The sequence below is a fragment of the Drosophila albomicans genome, chromosome 2L (genome assembly GCF_009650485.2).
Source record: "Drosophila albomicans strain 15112-1751.03 chromosome 2L, ASM965048v2, whole genome shotgun sequence".
Lineage (NCBI taxonomy): Eukaryota > Metazoa > Arthropoda > Insecta > Diptera > Drosophilidae > Drosophila > Drosophila albomicans.
This window is the reverse complement of record NC_047628.2, coordinates 23,888,832-23,913,344: the sequence shown is the minus strand read 5'-3', so window position 1 is coordinate 23,913,344 and position 24,513 is coordinate 23,888,832. Positions and strand designations below refer to the sequence as shown.

Sequence of the window (24,513 nt, the reverse complement as noted above, 5' to 3'; positions counted from 1 at the left end):
CACAAGTAGCACAAGTAGCTTCTGCAACTGCAACTCCAACGCTCTGCTGTTGCTGCCGCAGCTGCAACCAAAGGCGCAGACGTAAATAAAATAAAGCCATAAAGGAAATATGCTTTCAGTGAACGTTTCAATTGACATCAAATTTTATAACCTGTCGTTTCGCTGCTGCTACTGTTTTTTCTTTCACTCAGCTAGCAAATAAACAAACAAAAAAAATACGAGCACTAGAAAAACGAATCCTTTAAATAACATGCTCATATAAAAACAAAATTGTTGCGAGCAAAAAAAAAAAAACAAAAACGGAGTTCGAACAAAATAAAGTTTTCATCTTCGGCTTTGGCCAATTGCCAACCATTGGAGGAAGTTTTGGAATTTAGAGAGTTCTAAAAAGTTGCCATAAACGTCAGTCACGCATTGATTTCTATAAGTGCAACCATTAGAGCTGGTATTTGTAACGATATTTTGCTTGCCTTTGGACGTTTTGGTTTCAAATATGTTTTGCGTTTTGGTATTTGGTATTCGGTATTTGTTATTTGGCATTTGTTTGGCCTGTGGCCAAAAATTTTCCACCTCCACGTATACGCTGCGTATGCGTTATATATATATATATATATATGTATGTGTGTGTGTGGGTGAATCTCCAATTTCACTGACAATGCCACGTGTGCTCTTCGTTAGCCCAAAAATGGAACTTGAAACGTGCTAATTTCAATGTTACACATAATTATAATTTGATGAGTTCGCTTAATTGAATCCGAAGTTGATAAGGGCCAATGATAAAGGTCAGACACATACGAAAAGATAAAGTACACGATATAAAGTGAACTATGTCGTTTATATACATTTTAAATGCTTACACAATGTTAACAAAATAATGAAGTAAACTCGATTTCATTGAATGAAGCTAAAAGAAAAAGTAAATAGTTACAAATTATTATTAAAAAACATGAATTTCAATAATTGAGAATTTGTTTTTTTGTTAGTAAACTCTTGCGCATATTGATTGATGTTGTAAATTTCTAATTAATGTTCATGCTCAAACAAATCGATATAAATTCCGCGTAATATGAATATTTTATTTATTCGCGTATTATATTTATATTTTATCTGCATTGGCCTTTCGGCTATTTGATGTCAATTCATTAGAACTACAGTAGAACTGATGTTCTGAATGATTTCCGTAAACATTCGCAAACAAATAATGAAGCAAACGGAAAATTGGAATTCACAACAACAACAAAAAAAAAGTTTGGCGACAAAAAACTCGTAGATTATTGTTTATTTTTTTTTGCTGTCGTATTTTATGTCTCACTTTAAGCAGCAGCGGAAATAGTACAAAAAAAATACAAGAAACAAAAAATGCCAAAGGAGCAGAGCACGATTTTTTAACGTGTTAATGTCGAGGCAACTGCTAACAAGTAGACAAACAAAGCGAAAGGCAGTCGAATAGAGGAGAGAAGCAGAAACAGAAGAACAAATGATGACTGGGATTGAGAAATGAAATGAAATCAACGCCATTATTATTTTTGTGCCCCGCCCATTTGTGTTGTTGCCCGCCTCGCTTTTGCTTTCATTTTCGACAGCTTCTTCGACGCCTTTGGATTTTTGCGTTTCTCGGAAATGAAATTTAATTGCCAAAAATAAGAAGAAAAATACAAAATGAGACGGAGGCGGAGACGGAGACGGAAAACAATGACAGGCAAAGGCAACATTTAATTCATTTGCATTGCTCTCCCATGGCTGTCATCATCAAATGAATAAATAAAATGAGAATGTATATCATCTGGCAATGGTTTATGTTGGGGCGGAGGGTGCGGGAGTTGGTAATTGGACTGAGATTTCACAATGTTAAGATGCAAAGTACATGGCAAGTGCGTGGGCAGTTGAAATTGAGTTGAATTACACGTGGGTTAAGCATGCAAGAGGCATAAAAAATGCTCTCAATGAATGCGAATCAGAAAAGCAATGCTGATGAAAAAACATGTATACATATATGCATATATACATATATACATATTCATGGCAAGTCTTGAAGGCATGAAGTAACTATTTTAATTACAGCTTAAACATGTGGAAAATTGTATACATATTTTAAATTCTCACAAGCTGAATATTAAGTCGATAAAAAACATATTTATATTATCTTTATCATAAAATTGCCTCTAGCGTAGATTGACTAAAGGCGCTTATTGCAGACATCAAATTGAAAATGCTTTTGCGAACTACCTGAGGGCTTGAAGACAGACATATGTACATAATTTCATTCATTTCTCGGAAATGGAAACACAAAATTTCAGTTTATGCTTTAAGCTTTCGGTGGAAAAACGAGATGAACTCAGTGATGCGGATTTTCTTTATTTGAACTATTTTGTTATTTCTGAGCCAGGTGATTATGCTCGCTGATTATTTGCTTTGCTTCGCTTTAGCTTACCTCAAAGTATGCCACAAATGAGGCCATGCCCTCCCGCCCATTCTCTTCGCTCCTCGCTCTTCGCACGCACTGCACTGCACTCAACTTTTCACTTTCAATTTGCGTGGCTCTGTGGGTCATAAAGCCAGGCGTTTATGGCCAACACGCGTGGCTGGCGCAACCAAAACTTTCATAATTCATAAGGCTCAGCCTCGTCCTGTGACAAGAGGCGGGGAGTTGGGGGGCAGCAATACACAAAAGCAACACTTGGATTTGCAGTTGGCAAACAGAAAATTATGCTTTAATAGCTTAATAAGTGGGCCAGTGGTCGAGAGCATTCAGCATTTGAATATTGACCACAACTTGGAGGCGGGATGGGGTCTCCACAAACGGTTTGTGAAATGTGCCACATGTGTCCCTGTGTCCATCCATATGGCCATCCATTTTGCCGCAGCTTTCACTGATGGCCGACCAATGAAGCGCGCCGTTTGCGTCATCATCAACAAAATCCGGCCAGAACTCGCTTTTTATTTGACTTCACTTTTTTTATGACATTTAAGGGGCATGGAGTCATGGTGGACTGGTGGTTGCCACAGGTCAGGATGGGCGGCCAGCAGATTTATATAATAATCATAAAAGCTGAAGAACATGAGCATTGCGGAAATGCTGCGATTTATTTGTATTTGTAGAGTGTTGTTTGTGTGTGTCTGTACTCGTATTTGCTTTCATTTCTTCGCTTTGTGCTTTTATTTTTTATTTTCCGCCAATTGATTTGACTGTCGCTCGTCCGTGAGTCAATGAGGAGTAGGGGCGAGGGAGAGGGAGGGACGTGCTAGTTGATGTCTGGGAGGTATTGTTTGTTGTTGTGAGAGGATGGCGGGCATAAAACTGAAACACTCGCAGCTGCAGTGCATGACTTGCGATGCTGCGCCACATTTTATGATATTTTTTTATGACCCAAACACACACATCACACTCACACACACACACACGCACGAGATAAATGATAATGGAAGTACGCGGCAATGGAGGAGAAAGTGCTATCAAATCAGGAAATTGTTGCAATTAAAGAGCAAATAATGAGCGAACATTCAATGAATTAGCCAAGGGACTTCAACAGCAGCTGGCGCAAGTCTCTGAGCTATGAGAATCACGTAGAGCGGTCACAGATTTATGTGTAGTACATGAGAATCGCAGAGAGAGGCGTATGCATGGACTACAAAGTAGAAGAGTAGAAGAGTTAGGCTAAAAGGAAAGTGTAAGCTGCTTAAGCAATGTATTTTTTCAAATTGTATATTCTCAAGCCTGAAGCAGGCTCTGCAACAGTGTTTAGTCGTAGCTTGTTGTACATATTATTCAGATTGTGTTGAAATATCGAACAATTCGATTCTCGGAATTTTTCGGTTTAATTTTTGTCGCAAAATGTCCTCAAAGTGAGTAAAGCTCATACTTTTTCCATATAATTCTAACCATGCAGTGAAGTATTTATTTTGTTAGAGTAAAAAACTGGTTCAACGACAAACTTGAGGTAACTCGCATATCGTGTCATTACGGTAAGAATCACGTGGAGAAGACTCTCAATAAATTGAAAACCACCAAAGCGTTGATAACTTTACGTTATGGAAGACTATTTCATGGTCGTGAGAATCCTGACAAGTTTGTCGACTTTATGTGCAGATGCCTTTAATAACAAATCAAATCAAAAGTGTGACAAAATATAGATCCGGATGAGAGAGGGGAGTATAAACTATGTGTAAAATTTGTCACTTTGAACGAAGCTCATGTAAAATTTTCCTACATTAAGTGCAATTTTTAATTTGTTTTGCTCACTCTACGAATGTTTTAAAATATATTTTTTTTTGAATTGTACCTGAATTATCAAAATATAGCAACACACACATACTTATTCATGCAATATAGTTTCACTTATGGGCTTTCATATCTCAATTAATGACTTTGGCCAGGATTCTCGCTTAGCTTGCTGTCCTGGCAACGAATCAACCGCAAAAAAATGGATTAAATGAAATTTTCCGCAAAGCAACCAAGTGAAACATTTGACAGTCGAATAGGAAAAAAGTGAAACACGCGCTGGAAAATTGCCCCCAAAAAAAAAGACTATAATTTTAATGCCAGGCAGGGAAAAGACTATGATGAGTGTCACAGAAGGAAAAAACCGTCAAATTTTTTACAAAGATAATTTAATTTTTTTTTGTACTCTTAATAAAAATGATTTTGCGCTTGTGTTGCAGCGTTTTCATTGGCGTTTGCCCACGCTTCTGTGTATCTGTTGTGAAAACCCTTTGGGCTATGCTAAGTAGCACCAGTAGTAGCAGCTGCTGGGAGAGAGCTTCATGCCTCATGCCACACTGTCTCATACTGGAGAACTGTCAATTACATTTGCGGACGCCAAACGCGTCTCCACATCCACATCAGCCACCCATATCAAATTTATTTTCATGTGCATGCATGCGAAATGCTCGCCTTCTCTTCAATTTCATCTTGTTATACCCTATAATCGATGGCATATTAATGCTTACTTCTGGATGCGACATTTTCGTTTATTCTAATTGAAATTTTATATTGAAAGTAATTAGTTTTAAACATCTAACATTGGACAAATGTTGAAAAGTATATCAACAAATCTAATTTAAATTTAACTTGTTAGACGTTGTTTACTATACTTTTGTACAGGGTATTCTATAGCTGCCAGCATGTCGAATGCAATGATATTTTTTTCTTTTTCTTTTGGCAGTTGATTAACATTTAAATTTGCTTTCGGACAATTCGAGACAGGGTCGAGTGTAGCTCAGCTATTCGCTGCATTTGACAGTTGTGTATGTGCATGTATGTGTGTGTGTGTGTGTGTGTGTGTGGCTTGTGGCACCAAAAATTTTCTTCTTTTCTCTACTCGAGCGTAGAGTGTTTCGTCCTGGTTCTGGTTTCGGTTCTGAGCCTTGGGTTCAGTGTTTATGACACACAATAATCAATTGTTTCTAGCTATGTGCCTTGGCTTACTTAAATCGAGTGGCAGTTGATGTGCTTGTGTGCGTGTGTGTGTATGTAAGTGTATTTCTGCTGGAAAGTGAAGCACTTTTTGTTATTGATAGCCTGTTATTGCTGCAGAAAATTGTTTATTGTTTATTGAAATAAAATAATATAGAATCGTCTCAGCATTCCATCGATGCAATTTGCATCTGTGTTGATTGCTGAAATTAAGTGCTGCTCTCTCTCTCTCTCTCTCACTCTCAAATCACAAGCAGACTGACAAAAATTACATAGAAATGTGATATTGACTTTTCGTAAAGCTAACAAATTGATTATCATATTTATGCTATTAAAATATTTGAATTCTCAAATTGAAGTCTTTTGTAATGAAATGCGAAAAATGTAATTTGAATATTCTATTCGCTTTGCATATTTCATAACTTGAATAAGAATACGGAAATCTCTCTCTAATAACAATTTAATTTAGACTTAATTTGACGAATAAACTTTATATTATATTTCGATAGCTGCACAGCTTTTTCCTCTGCTCTGCAGTTGTTCTATAATCCCAACACCTTGTGCACTCCTAATCTGAGCTTAAGTTCTTCAGTTTCCAGTTGCGTTTGGCTATCAAGTGCAGCTCAGAAACGCAAATCGAATGCAAATTCCAGATGATATTTTAAACAAAATCGGATTTGTCTGATGGCTCTTTGGCTCTTTGGCTCGTTCGCACTAACGACATGTCAATTCAATTTGAAAATAATAAAGTAAGAAAAATATCTATTCAACGATTTGATGCTGTTCGCCTGTTGATTATGATTCTTATGATTCCATACACTTGACTCCCTCGGTTGACTCTGACTCTGACTCTGACTTTGATTATGATTACGATTATGATTATGATTATGACTTTAGCAGCGGGTACGTCGTTGCCCTGTGTCGTGTTTTGATGTCCTTACCAGACATTGAACCGCATTAAACTATGCATAAATACACATTGCGACGACGGTTGAGAGCAAAAGGCGACGACGACGACGACGTCACATATGCCGCCCCCAAAGGCACTTGAGGCGTGGCTGGGAGAAGCGAGAAGCGAGGTACATACACGATGTTGAGGGGGGGTTGGGCTTGGCAAATGCAATTTGATGCAGACATTACGACTACATGACGATTTTATCGTCGAGTGTTGTGCACACGCACATACATAAACACATCTATCTACATATGGCTTACAGCTGCCGGGACTCTTCAGACAGCCGTAGATAACACACACACACACACTAGCACACACTAACACACACTATTGCAGACATAGCATTATTGCAACTGCACTGCTTTGGTGCACTCTTCGCCCTCTGCTTCGATGATGCTCTTAAATATTTGCATAAAAAACTACGTTTGCTTATATTGTGGAATATGGTAAATGGTCTAGAAGTTTGCCTCGCTTCTGCTCAGTTCAGTTCAGCTCAGCTCAGTTGTGTGTAGTTTCTGTCGCCATTAACACTAGTAGCACTAGCAACAAAATCACCACACAACAACAACTACAAGAACAAAATCCACGCCATAATCAACACGTACTTAAGTCTGCCCCTTGGGCGGAGACAGAGAACTAGACAAGTGAAAGACAGAGAGAGGGGTAGAGGGAATAGTTTCTGCTCAACAACTCTGACAGAGATTTAAGTGAGAAGAGAGAAGCACTCAGACCAGAAGCTGCTTTGCGTGCTCAGATGCATTTAAAAAGCCAAGTTATAGATTACTCTCTAAGCAACAGATTAAAATTTCAGCTTAGTTGCAGTTTTCTGCTGCTATTTGCGCAATACTTTCACCATTTATGAGGTTTGCATTTTACAAATTGATTTTTAGTTTAGATGCGCAGACAAAGATTAGCATTTGAAATTATGTTTCAAAAGATTGAGCTGTGACTTGTTTGCTAATATAGCTTTTACTTTTTATACCCGATACCCAGTGTCTAAAGGGTATTATAACTTTGTGCAATTATCGCAAACAAAAGAAAATAGAAATATAGAAGAAATACTTTTGTATGGGCAAAAACGTCTAATTACTACAAGTCTAAGTTTCTTTGGCTAACAATCTGGTATATTATACCAAATCATATTAATGGTATGTATATTATAATAAATTTAAAAATTAAATTTTTAATGGAGTACTATAAATATATCAAATATAGCCCTTGGTATATTTGAGTATTATTGCGGTACATTAATTTGGTATAATTTTTCTTTTTAGTATAGTATATAGTGGTATATTTTAATATATCAAATACAGCACTTGGTATATTTGAATTTTTATGCGGTATGTTAATTTGGTATATTATAAAATACAGCACAGTTTTTATTTCTTTTTTGTCTACTTTGAATTAATATATCAAATATAGCACTCGGTATATTTGAGTATTAGTGCGGTATATTAATTTGGTATATTTTTTCTTTTTGTCTATGGTATATTTTGAATGGAATACTATTAATATTATATATCAAATACAGCACTTGGTATATTTGAGTTTTTATGCGGTATATTAATTTGGTATATTTTAAAATACCGCACTGTTTTTTTTTGTCTATTTTGAATGGAGTACTATTAATATAACAAATATAGCAATTGGTATATTGGAATATTATTGCTGTATATTATTTCCGTATATTCTTTCATTTTTTCTTTTTTTGTATGGTATATTTTGAATGGAATACTATTAATATATCAAATATAGCACTTGGTATATTTGAGTATTTATGCAGTATTTGGTATATTTTAAAACACCGCACTGTTTTTTTCCCTCTTGTCTATTTTAAATGAAGTACTATTAATATATCAAATATAGCACTTGGTATATTTTCACTAGTTTTCTGGTATATTAATTTGGTATATGTTAAAATGAATACCGAACTGTTTTGCTTTTATTCAAAACGTTTCTCAAAGTCAGTGGGTACACTCAATAATAATTATTTCATTTCAAATGAAATTATTGAAAATAAAATTATGTGTCAACGCATCTTCACCTGGCAAAACGTAGAGAAGAGAAGCCACAATCTATCGGCAATGCCAAAAATAAAAACCAAATGAGCTTACCGCAGTTAAATCATATACTTAAGGCTGCTCCACAAGCAATGCATAAACAGAAATAAGATACTTTTGTGAAAAACTAAGCATAAACATATATGTGGCTCTTATATCTTTTATATAGTCCATATATATGCACGTTTAAATGCGAATTCTCTCGTAGGCTTGACAGATTCAGTGTCTGGCAACGACCTTGGCCAGTATATTTCATTTTAGCTTGTCGTCGTGTGTGTGTCTCGAGGCATTTTATCATTTTGCTGTTTTGTTTCAAGTACCAGATGAGTTCGTATTTCCAGGGCTTTGGTCATTCGAATCTCTAGTTTTTCTTATTATTTTTTTGTGTTTTTTTTTTTTTTTTGGCTTTGCTGTCGACTATTTCAAGATGCAAATGTCCATTTAACTGAGATTTATGGCACATGGCCAGATTATTTATTGCAATTTATTTTATTTACACGCTATCTGCTCGTGACCACAAGCACAAAACGTCCATCCATTCGACTGGATCGGTGGCGTATGCGTGATGTTGATTTTCTATAGAGTTGTTGAACAAATGTGCGGCGTGTGGCGTGTGTGTCATGTGTGTCGCGCGGCATCGTTTACTAAGCACTGGCAAATAAATTTACACAAATTATTATGGGCCATTGGATTAAAAGCGTGCGCCTACAGCTGATAAAATGGCCCAAAAAACGTTGAGAACGAAACATTTTGTAATGGGTTTCGATTTTGTTTGCTGCCACTACTGGGATTTGTTTGTAACCTGCGGGCCAGTTTATCGTATTTATTGGCGTGTCTCTCTCTCTCTCTCTCAATATTAAACACATAAATTCTCCGCGTGAACTGCAGGTGCAGCTGCACACGCTCACATTAAAATAACAAACACGAAATAAAAAATGAAAAAGAAAAAAAACCGGGGGGAAAAAATAACAAAATCTCCCTCTGGTTGGTAAATAGCTTAATAAATATTTTGAGCTGACCAAATTGAAACACACAAAATGTACAATAAATAAATAGTCGATAACGAAAAGACTAGCAGATACTCTAAATATTTTAACATAGTATAAAAATTTACAAATTTATGTGTTTTGAGCTTGGAATTAAATTTTGTTTTGCTTTAGTTTTTTGAACTAAAAAACCTTTACATTCACCTGTTCATTTAAATTTGAATACATATTTACGAAGGGTATTAAGCTAGTTCCGTTCTACGGGTACGTTTTTTGTATAGAATACAATTATATAAGCCTCTGTGCATAATGAATGCTGTGTATATGTGCTCCGGGCTTTTCGTAGCTATGATTTTGTAATAAAAATGCATTTTTATTACGAAAATAAATTGCATTGAATGCTGTTTTTTTGTGTTTACCATTGTCGAGTTGTTTGCATAACTAGCGCCGTGGGATAGATGACGGGAGGCAAAAAAGGGGATCGACCCGAGTTGAAAAGCTTCAATGGAACAACTCCCTACTTGGTGGTCCCTTCCTTGTGGGAAGAGAGGCGAAGTGTGAAGGAAAATTCCGGTGAATTTAAAGTGCATAATTTTAGTTTAAATCTTGCATTTAAATACTCGAATTCTCTTTCAAATAATTATCTGTGGGAAAGTAAAACGTAAACATAAATATAAATTAGTTAATTAAGACTCATTGAATACGATATGTACAGAATACTATTGTGTTGGCTTTGGCTAATTACCTAATGGCTAATGCTGCGTATGCGTAATGTGAATTAATTGCACAGATAACTATGAGTTGCAGGCTGCAAATCACTCGCACATAATTATAATTACAAGTTTAACGACTTGAAGTAAATAAAGATAACACAAATTAAATTAGGTGATAGTTTTGGCTACGTTTTATGTTCGTTCTTGGCATTTAACGATGGAATTCAAGCACTGAGTCAATAAAGTTATTCCTGTCTAATTACTGAACATACATGGTTATATAATTGCTTTGCTTGTCAAGCTTGTAGACCATTTTTTATATAGTACAAATATATTCCGATAAAGAATACAGAATTGACTTACTTCAATGGAAATTGAAAACTGTGTTCAATTTGCACAAATAAATAAGCGCAATATTGCGTATACGCAATGTCACCGCAGCTTTTGGCAAAAACTGTTGCATGCTTATTGGCATCGTAAAATAAAATCCCCAACAATCGCGTCAATGCAAAATACAAAATACGAAATACAAAATGGTGGACAACAGAGCAGAAACGACAAGAACAAGAACGATAGCAACAAAAAGCACGTCAATCCTTTAAAACTTTTATTGTTCATTCGAGCATAAACAAAAACGTACCGAAATAAATAAAAATACACACACGCAAACAGACAGGACACAAACACACACGCATTGTGAGTGGAGACACACAACAACGAGGCAAAAACTAATATGCTTTAATGGCTTAGACTTTCAGCACTTTGAATGGCTGCCTCAATGCCTGGCATGTAGCCACAGGACAATGTTATCCTTTTTGCCTTGTCTGCGCAAACAAGTCAAATGGATAAAAGCCCCACACATACAGATACAGAGTACTGGCCATAACACAACCCCCTCTTCCCCTCTTCCACCCCTCGCCAGGCTGCTCCTGCTGCCTGCATATGTTTGGCTTGACTTGCGCCTGCTTAATGCCCAAAATATTGCGATGATCAATAACAATCGCTGAGCCCCATCCACCCACTTTGTATTTCCATTCTCTGTAGCAAGAATCACAGTCGCATTATGCTCGCTTCCTCTCCCCCCCGCCTCCACCATCACCACCACCATCACTCCATCTATCAGGCATGTTGTTATCATGTTTGGCGTCATTATTGTTGTAATTTATTAACGCACACAACATTTTTCGCTTACGCCTTCGTCTGTCCTCTTCTCTCGCAATGTCTGTGTGTGTGTGTGTGTGTATATGTATTTTTATCAACCACAGACTGAAAGCTGCGACAAATGCGCAGCAGATATACCCAACACACATGCACACACTCACACAGATGAGCATGGCTCAAATACATGTTCCAGTTTTGTGCGTTTGATCTTTCAATTATGGTTTATGCTTGATTTATAATTGAATGCCGAATGTGGGCAGAAGCAACACACACACACTCACACACAGACACAAAGAAATACCCCAAAATCCAAGCAAAGCGGTTTAGGAAACGAATTGTATCGGCATGCCCATAGATAGCGATGCATAGCTCGCATAAAAGAAAAAGCTTACCAAAGTGTTTGCGTTTCTTTAGCACTTTCACATTGAAAGAAAACTTTTCAGATGAACAAAAACAATAATGGATCTTATACTAATGTATATTTTGTTGAGATCAGATACAATTTGTAGGAGTAAAATACTTTTGTATGGCTAAAAACGAATACTGTAATGGGGTATTACTTGTTTTGGGTGACAATCTGGTATATTTTGTATTATTTGGTATATTTTGAATGTGTTTTCTATACCAATATAGAAAATGTAACCTTCGTTATATTAATTTGGTATATTTTAAGAATAATACCGCTCTGCTCGGCTTTTATTCAAAATGGGTAGCGGGTATCTTGTAGTCGAGTGGGCTCGAGTGTCGCTTTTTTATACCAAACATAGCCATCTGTATATTAATTTGGTATATTTTAAGAATAATACAAACACAAAAGTAGCGGATACACTAAAGCATTGCTTTCTTATACCAAATAGAACCTTTGGTATATTAATTTACTATATTTCAAGAATAATACCAAACTGTTCTGCTTTTGTTCAAAATGAGTAGCGAATATCTCGCAGTCGAGCACACTCTAGTGTAGCTTTCTTATACCAAGTAGAACCTTTGGAATATAAATTTGGTATATTTTAAGAATAATACCAAATTGTTCTGCTTTCATTCAAAATGCGTAGCTAATATGTCGCAGTCGAGCCCACTCGAGTGTAGCTTTCTTATACCAAATATTGCCATAGATATATATTTATTTGGTATTTTTTAAGATAATACAACAACAAAGGTAGCTGATATCTAATAGAACCTTTGGTATATTAATTTAGTATATTTTTAGAATATTACCAAACTGTTCTGCTTTTATTTAGAATGTGCAGCGGGAATCTCACACTCAAGTGTAGCTTTCTTATACCAAATATAGCGTTCGGTATATTAATTTGGTATATTTTTATAATAATACCGCTCTATAAAGCTTTTTTTCAACATGTGTAGCGGGTATTTCACAATCAAGCACACTCCAGTGTAGCTTTCTTACTTGTTATTAATTCTGTGAAATTTCATCATTGTCTTTGTCAATTTAAGTTTAATTGAAATATGCAAAAATCTGCTTTGTTAGCAGCCATCGCATGGTTCAATTAGCCATGCACAAAGATGCCAGAAAAGTCTTTCTCAAAAATCTCAATTCTCTTGGCGATTAATTCGGTCAGATGCTGCTTGCCGCTTGCCGCTTGTTACCTGTCAATTGCAATGTTGCCGCTTCGTTTCTTATGCCGCATACCGCATGCAGATGCTGCCACTTACGACCTCAATGGATAACTCCCAAAAAAGTGAAGTCGATGCTGCAGTATTCGCCAAAATGCAACACTTGATTGACTTTCACAGCACATTTATTTTCGGCAAACGGCAACGTTGCAGCAGCAGCAACTGCAGTAGCCAAGTTTTCAACGACTTTGCCCAAGTTTAGAATTGAAAGTAATTTCAGCTAAAAACTTTGCAGCCTCAACGCAAAGTTTAGCGCTGGCAAAAAAAAAAACAAGAAAAAGAGAAGAAATAAAAGTAAAAGCTTGTGCAGGCAACTCAGCAGCCTCACACGTGTGCGCTTAGTAATTTAGTGAGGCTTTTATCCGAGCGTCGTCTCGTTGTTTTTTTTTCTGTCTGCCTTTACTTTCGTTTTGCTATCAATAAAATGTAATTTCATGTGATTTCTCTTTTGTCTGCGCGCGTGTAAGTTTTGTGCAATTGCAAATTGATAAATAGATGGCATGCAGCTCGATGCTTGCAACACTTGTTCATTCCATTCACCTTGCCACGGCGCTAACACAATTTGTAGGCAACCACTCGATGCCTGCCACGCTTCAGATATTTGTTGTGCCACAAAAGCCGCGTGGGTCGCAACTCCCCGAAACTAACCGCACAGTCTCTCATGTCTGTAGCAATCTCATTCGGTGTATTGAGAACTCGTATTTAGGATATCTGGGCATTCATCAGCAGCAGAAGCAGCCTCAGCCTCAGTTTGAACTTTCTCAGTTTGTTTCTTTTCGCTGCAGTTGTCTTTGATTTCAGACCTCAGCTCGCTGTGGCTGTCTGACCCAATTTACGGCACTTTCAATTGGTTTACAGCACATGTGGCTTTCTACATACGCAAACGAATACGAATACGACTATATAGTATATATAGTATATGTGCGGCGCCCTCTATGGCATCGCTTTATCCTTGTCTCCTGGCCTGCGACAATTTTTTATTGCCCGCAATGTTGCTGCGGCTTTGCCAATGCTCGACTCGACCTGCGCGACCCTCCGTCAAGTTTCCCCTCGCAGATCCCTTAACCCTCTACGACGATAGCTGTAACTGCGCCTCGACAGTTGTTTTTGAAGTTTTGCATAGCCATCTTTTGGGGTTTCAGGGTTTTGTGCACTTCTCTATAACTTTGAGCACATAAATCACTAGCGCATAGTTTTCATTCGTTATCCACCCAAAAACTCACTCACTCTCTCTCTCTATGTGTGTGTGTGTGTGTGACTGCTTTCACTACAGACTGTCTTTAAATTTATTGTTGTGCTTCAAGTGTCAAGTGCAGGCATTAAAATTGCAAACAGTTTCAGTATCGCCTCACTCTCTTTACTTACTTTACTCGGCAATTATGCAGGATCATTATTAACCAAGGTGTCAGGTGAATGACCAAACAAGAGCACAGAAAAACCAAACATTTGCACAAAATGACTCTCAACTCACTCACTTGCACTCACATTTTGACAGACAGCCTTTCCATTTGCAACATGCTTTTGTCATTTGCACAAATTAATGCCCCACGGAACCAAAAGAACCTGAGTTTGAAGCAAGTGCAGGGATGATTGAAGAATGATTGACAGCAGTTGCTGCACAGTTAATTAGATAATATGCAGAAAGACATAGCAATCTAGCGTTAAATACGATTTAGCATATATGCAAACAATATTATATTTGTTTAGATAATACTTTATAAAGAAACCCGACAATAAATAAACCCAAAATTAAATATTCAACAGAAAATATTCAATTTATTTAGAAACTACTTAATTATGAATATTTATTGCTTTCTGTTTTAAATTTATAGATTTTCCTTCATCTAACCTACTGTTTTAATACTTCAAATACTAGAAAAGATAATACTATATAATTAAAATAAACTTTAATGATATTTACTTATCAGGCAAATCTTCATAGACTTTCTTTCAAATGGAATTTGTCATGTCTTATTATTTTCTTTTTTATTCAATTTAATTCGCTCATATTTTATAATTAAAACAGAAAATATTCAATTAATTAATAAAGTTATATAAATAATAGTCTATAATAAAAATCCATAGTTTTATATTTATCGTGTTCTTTAATTTTTTATAGATTTTTTTTGAACTAATCGTCTGTTCAATTTTGTGAAAATAATGCTTGGTGTTTCCATTATTTTCTTCAATTTATTTCGATAATATTTTATAATAATAACAGAAACTACTCAATTAATTCAACATTAAATTAATTTTTATATTTTTATATGAAAACTATAGATTTCTATTTTTATTTTACTTTAAATTTTCCTTTATAGTTTCTCTTGCTACTAATATAAACTAATATTTCTAATAATAATAAGAAAGTCTTTATTTTATTTCAATAATACTTTATAATGAAAACAGCTAACATTCAATGCATACAAAATTAAATTTAGGTCGATATATTATTGTCAAAATCTATATTGAAAATATTTGACTTTAATTTGTGCTGACTTCTCAGTCAATTTATCATAAAATTTCCTTCAATTAATCTTCTGTTGAAATACTTTAACTATGTGTGTGCAATATTAAATAAATGTCAATAGCAATTTAAAATAAAAATCTATAATATATCGTTTATAACTTTAAACTTTAAGGATAATTATAAAGCAAATAGTGAAAATCTATATTCTCATGTATATATATTTTAGTTTAAACTTTACACTGACTTCTCAGTCAATTCTTGATAGTTTTTCTTTCAACTAATCTACTGTTCAAATACTTGAAAATATTACAAGAAAATGCAGTGTGTTGACTTTATTTGATGCTTGTTTATTTCGGTAACGCCAATGTACAATGTCTGATAAGGAATACAATTTGTTTACCATTTGCCAAAAGCTCAGCCAACACACGCAACCAAAAACACACACATAACATACAATCTAGGACATAGAATATCCTTAGCAAATGCTCACGAATTTCTATTTGTATTGTTTTTAGCGTTTTCTCTGATTCTGAAAGCTTTAACATTTTCGTTTTCCGCTTTTGGCTCGATTTCGCTATTTTCGCTGTAGCCTTGTTTTTTGGTATATTTCTTTTGCTACTCGTTGCTTTATTTACTTTCACTATGTTTTTATAGTTTGCTCTACAGTCTTTTGGCCTGCGTGTTCATATATGGAAAAAAAGTGGCACAGTGTGTGTGTGTGTTTGTTGGGAATAGTTTTGTATCTGTGTGCGCTATTTTCATGATGCTGACATAAATCTGTGATATATTGCCTTGCAGCTGGCGGGCCGATAAATTTGTACCGAGCGTTGCCAACGCTTAGTTTTATTTAGCAAAAGGCTTTCACCTCTGCACTCAGTTCTGTTTTCTGTCGCTCTCACTCTCATTCTCTCTCTCGCTCTTTTTTGCCGTGTCGCTTTAAACTGCTGCACACAAATTCCCAGTTGGCCGCCAACAGTTGGCAGAATCAAATCAAAAACTTGTCCAACTCAACGCGACGCTGATGACAGAATGCCACGCCCCCGCCTCCCTCGTCCCGCTCTGTTCCCAGCCCAACAAAAGTCATTACATAACAAGTGTTGGCCACATTCCCAGCGGACACTTGAGCATAATTAATGCGATGCCCGCGAAATGGGCACAGCCCAGCATTAGATGTGATGGAGGTGCCCAGGCAAAGGCAAAGGCAAAGGGCAAAGGGAATCCGGAAACGGAAACGTGATGGCGCCCCTTTTGGCAAAAACTCCACAATTGTCGCTCCCAAATTAATTTGTATAATTTTACACACAAAAAAAAAGAGAGTGAGGGGCAACAAAATTTGTGCGCTCCCACGGGGAAATCCTTGCATTCAAATGAAGTTTTCAGCGCCCTCGGAAAAGTAGGCAATTATTTTGTGGCACAGCAATTGCTGTGCGCAATACGGTGGAAAGCGGCAGGTGGCAAGTGGTAAGTGGCAGGTAAAACTCTAATGAAAGCCAAGTGGTTATATATGTAAGTAGATTGCAAAAGCCAAAACCAGTTGGAGGGAGTCGTGGAAGTAAGGAGCCCAAAATAGATAGTAATTGATGAGCACATTACTCTGAAAATAGAAAGAGCAGAGCTCTAAAGATGTATCTGAGGGCAAATGAAAAGGACACACAGAATGAAGTAGTTACGCATAGTCGTAAGTCGTAAAGTAAATTCAGTAAAGACAGAATTGTTAAATGGCGTGAAAGTATTTGCAAATAGATTTATTGGACAAACTGCATTGCAAGACAGCAAACGAGGCTTTAAATTAAATTGGAATTCGAATTTTCGTGAAATATATTTTTGCCTACTGTCGTTTTTAGCATTCAGAAAAGTTTAATAAGCACCATAAATCTATGTGTACAATATTCTTATATCATAGCTTTCACCATTGTCCACTCTTGACCCACATTTTTCTCAGGTTTTTCGCATTATCAGCTTTAGCCAACCTTCAACCTAATTTCTCAGCATCTGCTCATACTGTTGCTGCAGCTTGTTTGTATTTGTTCGCAATTATTTGCCACCTTAACACCGACAAACAGAAAACCAAAAAAAAAAAGTGAAACAAAGAGAAAGGGAGAGGGAAAGCTGCAGAGAAATCGCCGGGAGGATAACACAACAACAACATTTTAAAGCTTAACAAATTTTTCACGCTCTGCTTGTAACCAAAATAATAAATAAAACTTTTTTACGCTTCTCTTCTGTTTTCGTTTTTTTTTTTTCAATTTTTGTGCCCATTTCTGTTTCTCATTTGTTATTGTTACATTTTTAGATTTTTTTCCCCTGGAAATTTGTTGCTGTTGCTTGTGTTTGTTGTGGCCAGCAAAAAGTTGAAGTTTATTTATTCTGTTGGCCACGCGAATCCAGCAAAAGCCACCTGCACTTTTTCTTTCACGTGCCAACGACCACGAGCCACACTCAACAGCAGTGGCAGTGAGCAGGACGGAGATAAATGAATAGAGAATGAGCTAGGTACAACGGAATGCCTGTGAAAGAAAGAGATAGAGATAGAGAGAGAGGGAGCGAAATGGGAGATGGGAAAATTGCCTGTAAAACGCAGAAAACTTTTCACTTTTTGGCCAGCGGCAGCTTTCTGGTGGTTTTTCTGCTCGAGCTGCAGGTATTTATATTTAAATGCTGCTTGTGGCACGCCATTGCGCCTATTGTTATGCAATGAAAGTTTTGTTTTCGCATTCTTCTGCCCCAACAGATAGACAAGAGACAGAAGTACAGACTAGCCTTCAGGCTAGCATTTCACAATCAACCTTCAAGTTTGGCATAGACAACAATCTCTACGCATTTCTCTTTTTTTGCCATCTCTCAGCAGCTGTTTCGCTGATGCGTGCGACCTTCAAAGGCAACGTTTTTATTATGTTATTGACTCCTAACCGCATTTTCACACCGCATAAATAAGAGGCTCGTCCTTGGCGACAGACAACACACAAAGAATGCAGAAGAACGAGAGCTAAAAGCCACAAGAACCACAAAGTACCAAACACAAAAAAAATGATGCTAGTTCTGTGCTGCATTTGATTGACTTTAAGATACCCAAAAAGCATCAATTTTTTGCTTGAATAACGCAAATAAAATAGTTTTGACAACTTGACAGTATTCCATGCTCCATCAGTTTTTCTCGCATAGGGTATAAAAATCGCTTATAAAATCGGTCAACCATAATTTGTTGTCGCTTCTATTTCGCTGTTTGCTTTTCCTTCATTCTTCTTAGTTTTTTTTTTTTGCTCTGTATAGTTTTGTCCTAACGCAATTTCCAATAAGCCAACATAACAAGAACCCTCTTTACACCGATTTACATAGATATATATGTACTATATATATATTGTATATTGTGTTTGTGTGTTGCCATGATATAAATATAAATTTTAATATTTTCTTGTCTGGGCAAAAAGCTTTTGCCTTTTTAGCCCTCATTGCCAATCTTCTTTTTTCTTGCATATTTATTCATTTTTTTTTTTTTTTTTTGCTGGTTGCCTTTTTTTCGTGGTTACTCGCAAAGTGAAATTTATTAGAAACGCAAAATCTGTTTGCAGATTGTGTATAAGATTTGATTATTTATGGTCAGCTGCGAGCTGTTGCGGTTGCCACGTTCAAGACACAAAAAGTATCGGAAGGCCTTAAACAAGAGTTTTTAAATTTAAGTGTATTTCTTATTATTAGTCAAGATTCGAATTTGGCAATTGATTCATGCGTTCTTCTTATTCCACATTGTTGCAAAACAAAACTTCTTGATTTTTGTGTTGTATTTAGCCCAAAGTTCAACTATCAAATTCCTGAACGTTCTGCAAACTCTGAAGCTTAGCTCAGGCTAATTAACTTAAGGCTCTTTGCACGCAACAGCTAAACAACAAAAGCAACAAACAGCAAAGCAAATAATTTGCAAACAAATTTAACTAACGCCGAAAAAAATAAAACAACAACACGTACAACAGCAACCAAAAAAAAAAAAAAAAAATTAAGACGAAACTTTTGCTCTCTGCTTTCAGTTTTTGCCTGGACTGAACTGAACCAACTTGATCTGTGAGCTGAGTTGAGCTGAAGAACTGGAGCGTGAGCGTGGCTCCCAAACTGAATACTTAACAGGTAAGTTGTGCAAATAGCCGGACTTGTAATTAGACCTAAGAGTGAAACACTTCAAAAGGCCTCTCAATTTAATAGTATTTATACACAAAAAAAAAGGTAAATAATAAATATCAAAATGTTTGTAATATTTTGTGAAAATTTAATTAAATAGCTACAACATTCAAAAATAGATCACACAAAAAAATTCTGATTTCCGTTTTACGATTCGAAGTAAAACTAACAAGTAAGAAAGATACAGTCGAGTGTGCTCGACTGTGAGATACTCGCTACTCATTTTTAATAAGAGCAAAACATGCGGGTTTGTTTTATATATACCCAATTAATATACCGCAAAAATACTAAAATATACCAAAGTCCATATTTGGTAAATCGTTTTATTTTCAATAAGAAAAAACAGGGCGGTAATATACTTAAAATAAACCAAATTAATATAGTATATTTTATAGTCATCATTATATTTTAGTATTCGGAAAATTCTAAATTATACAAAATTATATATAAAAATACTAGAAATACTAGAATGCATCAAAGGTTATTTTAGATGTACGACAAAAATACTAAAATATACCAAATGATATATTTGGTACATTTATGTAGTACTACATTCAAAATATACCAAAGAGTACTAAACATACTACATTCTCAGCCAAAGAAGCTATGTTAGAACCTATTGCAGAAGGCGATTTTTCAATAAACAACTTCTGCATTATTTATTTGATTAGATCTAAATTTCCAAATTTATAATACCCTTCTACCCTTCGATTAGCGGGTAGAAAAATTCATATAAAAAATAGCAAAGTCAACGTTTTAAGAGTTATTAAATGTTTTCAACTTTTCCTTTTTTCATAAGCACTCATTTAATAGAAATAGTTTTTTGATGAAATTTTGCAGCAATTAACATAGTTGTTTGTGGCATATAATTATATATTAGATAACGTGTTGGCTGTTTTCAACTTTCACAACACACTTTTTCTATGTTCATATCAGCTATGAACAAATTAAAGACGCACCACAGCAAAAGTGAACACATGCAACCATTTGACAGCTGTCACAACTGTTGCTCGTGTGGGCACAGCGTATATAGAGTATATATATATATGGTATATATATGTATTTATATCGTACATATATATTGCTAAAGTGGGCGGCCTTTCCAAACACAGCTCTAAAGTTTCCTGCTTCCTGCTCTCTGCACAATCCAAAAAGCAAAACAAACTACAGACCACATCGTATGGCATGCAATACAGAGGAAAGAGAAAGGGATAGAGAGAGAAAGAGAGTGAAAAAAGAAGGGAATAAGTTTGGGCCAACAACCATTAAGGGGTTAAATAGATTTTTTCATTATTTTGCTTTAGCTGGCGTCGCTGCGACAGCGCTGCGAAAAGTTTTGCGCTGAGTTTTCATTTTTATTTCGTGCGTCCGCAAATATTGACCGAATTAACAAAGCTGGGCAAAAAGTTGTACCGCAAACAATGTGAGAGAGGCAAATGTCGGCAGTCGCTAGTTGCCAGTTGCCAGTTGGCAGTTCGTATCTGCAACAACACACAACCTAGTCACGACAATTGGGCTTTAAATGGTTTACTTGGCTCTGGCTCAACAGTGTCAACACAGTGCAACAATTAAGGCACCCCATAATAACTGATTTTCTTCCAACTCACACACACACACACATTGACCAACTGCACGAGATTGCCAGCACAAAATGCCAAAATGGCCAAAAACACAAGTCGTAAGAGCGAATTATATATCGAATTTAAGATTCGATCGCAAAAGTGGTCAACAAATAAAACCGACAACACAATTTATTGAGACTGCAACGGAACAGCAGAAAATCCAGCCAAGCTGATGGGGTTAAGAACGGCGGGGGGCGAGAACGGCGGACGAGGGGCGGGAGCTTATGGCCCAAAGGGTGTATAGTTAAGTAAGTGGGTGGCAACTACAAAATGCGGCCATGTATTTGTATTTGGAAATGCCGCGCACGTTTGGCCATGCAGCTACGTGTCGGGCACAGAAACAGGATCAGCACAGCTTCAGGCCAGTCAGAGTCCAGTCGAAAGGGAGGGGAAAGAGGAAGAAGAAGTGAACTGACCAACACACTAGAAATGTTTGCAAGAGCGCAATAGCAAAAATGTTAAAAGCAAAAAGTCATGCAACTAAATCCTGTCGAAAACGTTTTAAACTACAAAAAGGATTTGTGCTAAAAAGCAGCTAAAGATGTTGCGGGCAAAACGGAGGGAAAATTGTTGGCCACTGTCTGTGGGGTAAAAAGTCAGGCGACAGCTTGTAGTTGGCTATAAAAAGAATGTATAAAAAACTATTGTCGTAAGTGAGATCGAAACGAAGTTTCAACGCGCTACAAAATAATAGAAAATAAAGTCAATTAAATGAAATTAAAATAAAAATAGAAAAATATACATAAAAAGTAAACTGAATATTATAAATTGAGAGTAGCAAAAAGAATGTAAATATTCCAAATTTAATTGCGGTCTAATTACATTCTAAATTGTAAAATATTGCTGCTGCCGAAAAGTAGGCAACACTTTTTATAACTCAAATCAAACTGAGCAGTCCAGTCGAAAAACGCTACAAAATGAAAGAAAATAAAGTCAATTATATGTAAATAAAATAAAATTAGAAAAATATAACAGAAAAAGTGAATGTACTAAATAAAAAGTAAATATTGCAAATTGTATTGCGGTCTAATTACATTCTAAATTGTAAAATATTGCTGCTGCCAAAAAGTAGGCAACACTTTGTATAACTCAAATGCAACTGAGCAGTCCAGTCGAAATACGCTACAAAACAATAGAAAATAAAGTCAATTAAATGAAAGTAAAATAAAAATAGAAAAATATACAAAAAATGTGAATTGAATATTTTATAAATAAATAAAATAAAATGTAAATATTGCAAATTGTATTGCGGTCTAATTACATTCTAAATTGTAAAATATTGCTGCTGCCGAAAAGTTGGCAACACTTTTTACAACTCAACTCCAACTATGCAAAACGTGATTTCAAAGCCTTATTCCTGCCTGTTATGACCGATGTAGGGTGCAAATTAAGTTGCACGAGTTGCGCTGCGAAGCGAAAGTATCGAAACAGGGCAAAGTCAAGAGATGCCAAGTCGCCTGGCAAATAAGAACTTATATAGCGTTGAGTCAGCATTAAGTGCAGCTCGGCATGCAACATTGCCTGCCTGCAATGTGGCATCCACACTAAAAAAAAACCCCCAAAAACTCCCTTGCACCCCTCTTGTACACCCCTTACAGCGACCTCTTAAAATCGTCCTCGCTCTCGTTCTCGTCGCTGCTGCTGCTGCTGTCAATGACTGTCAACGGCAGACAAGCAGCAAAAGCGAACCACGACATGGCATGCATGAGATTGAGAGAGAAGTACAGAGGCAGAGAGGCAGAGAGTGTGAGATGTGTGTGGAGTCGCTTGTATGGGTGACATTTCAATTTTCACACACGCCTTGCGGTTGCACAAGCATTGAAGAGTGTATCTGGATGTGTGTGTGTGTGTGTGTTACCTTGAAGGCTGCAACAACGGAAATTAAATCCCAATAAAATGCAGCACATCCCAGCAAAAAACTTTCGGTTTAATTAGATCACTCTGAAATTAATTTAAAATCGTCTCAATCCCAATTGTCATTTGCCATTTCCGTTTAAGCATTTCAACTGCCATTTAATATGCCCATTGTCATTCCCAGAGCTCTGACATTGGCCCATTGCCCATTGCTAATTAGCCACAGAAATTGTCACCGAAAATTGCAATGACAGCGAAGGGGCGTTGTCATGGTCGCTGTTGAATTAGCCACAGACTCTCGCTCTCTCTGTCTCTCTTTCTCTCACTTGCTCTAACTTGTTCGGTTCAAGGTCTACAACAACAACAAGGTCATCGCTGCTACAAGAAAATGTTGAATTTGGTTTTGCCTGCCTAATGAATACACGAACAACTGAAACGCCTCTATTCATCTTTTGCTGTTTTGCTTCCACATCTTCGGCTTGCCATTCAAAATTACATGTAAATTTCATAGGCTGCAGCATGCAGTGGCCATTAGCAATGGCACGAACGAGCAGCAGCCTGCAGCCTACAGCCTGCAACATGGGCATTTTTAATACCCTGCACATGGGTATCAAGGGCATAATAAAGTTATGCAATTGCATACATTAACCGAGAAGAAGACTCCGCCTTTATGCCTCCAGAGAAGTATCTCTAACAAATTGAGATGCAAAGAGAGCGAGCAAAAGAGATTTTGGTCGCTTTCGAGTGCATGTTTTATATACCTGGTCCCCAAAGGCAGCTAAAGGTATAATTTATGGTATCAAGTTGTATAATAATATAACAAAAACAAATAATTAAAATAGTGAACATATAATTTAAGTTATAAATATACAATTGTAAAAACAAATTAAATATAAAAAATACCAATTCATTTAGACACTTTTCGCTTTTAAAAAAGTAATTAAAATAAAATACAAAAAGAAAATTAAAGATATTGGAAATAAATTAAAATTATAAATATAACAAAAATATAAAAAATAGCAATTCATTTAATCAATTTTAGAACTAAATAAAGTGACGAAAATAATAAAAATTTTAATAATACAAATAGTAAAGCAAATAAGTATTTTCAATCACTATTTCAACAATTAAAAAATTAAAATTTTCTGAAAGTAAAAAAAATTAAAGCGAAATCACATTTTCAATTAATAATTAATCCAATTTAATATACAAATAGAAATATAATATAAAATGATACCAAGAAAGAATAAATAATATATACTAATAATTAAAATGTTATAATATTAGATTTATACAAAAGATGTTATAATATTAGAATATACAAATGATTATAATTGAAATGTTATGTACGAATAAATACCAAAAAAATGATACACAATAAGATAAAAATACTGACGACAATAACTTAAAACGTTATATATAAATACCAAATAAATTATACCAAAGAAGATTAAATATACGTGTGTCATTAACTAAA

General features: G+C 35.8%; 1 long non-coding RNA gene across 2 annotated transcripts in view; it reads left to right on the top strand.

Annotated features, from left to right (window-relative positions):
* LOC127565277 (uncharacterized) overlaps positions 1-24,513 on the top strand; it is a 95,394-nt gene that overhangs the window by 16,403 nt on the left and 54,478 nt on the right. For both annotated transcript variants that reach the window (XR_007954646.1, XR_007954645.1), the window contains one exon: positions 19,413-19,509. This is a non-coding gene — a long non-coding RNA (uncharacterized LOC127565277). The remainder of the gene's footprint in view (positions 1-19,412; positions 19,510-24,513) is intronic.